Source organism: Nanorana parkeri, unplaced genomic scaffold (genome assembly GCF_000935625.1).
Source record: "Nanorana parkeri isolate BGI_ZX_2015 unplaced genomic scaffold, ASM93562v1 scaffold2694, whole genome shotgun sequence".
In the NCBI taxonomy this organism is placed as follows: domain Eukaryota; kingdom Metazoa; phylum Chordata; class Amphibia; order Anura; family Dicroglossidae; genus Nanorana; species Nanorana parkeri.
The window spans coordinates 73,429-74,060 of NW_017308962.1; the positions used below are offsets into that span (position 1 = coordinate 73,429).

The 632-nt window shown below is 60.1% G+C and overlaps 1 protein-coding gene across 1 annotated transcript in view; it reads right to left on the reverse strand.

Moving 5' to 3' along the window:
• The window catches only part of FBXO42 (F-box protein 42), a 22,061-nt gene that overhangs the window by 14,971 nt on the left and 6,458 nt on the right, over nt 1-632 (reverse strand). The window lies entirely within an intron of this gene.

Below are 632 nucleotides of genomic sequence, written 5' to 3' on the forward strand. Positions count from 1 at the left end.
ATAAAAACAACCCACCCCCGCCCCCCCCCCCCTTTAGCTGATATTTTATTTCAGCAGGTGTTCATCAGGGATACCTGCAGCAGTGACCCCCACCTCTGCCCTGTGACAGGAAGGAGTGCATAGGAAGCACTCTGCAGACATCGGGCCTCGAGGACAGTGGCACGGAGCCCATACGAAGGACTGACCACTTCAGCCTGCTAGCAGCAGCACCACCCCCGAGGACTTTCATTTGTCACAGAACTTGAACTGGATCCAGACATCTGAGAAGCCGACATCGCTTTCCCTGCAACCGGGCAGACACGTGACGGTGACAGACGGCCGGAGTCGTCACGCCGTGACCTTACAAGGTGCTGCAATCTGCATCCAGGAGGAGCCGAGCATGTCTGCCTACACGGAGACTCCGGGGTCACGGCGGTGTCACTCATTTATCAGCACAGTCCGTCCCCGCAGCCGGCAACATCTGGAATCACATGTAAACATCTGCTCGGGACACGGTCCGGGGAGCCGGGAGCAGCCGTGGGCAGGGAATTAGATTTATTCACCTTTCTTTTGGCTTCTGCCGGGCACCACCTGGGCGAGGGCGGCACAGGCGAGGGCGGCACAGGCGAGGGCGGCACGGGCGAGGGCGGCAC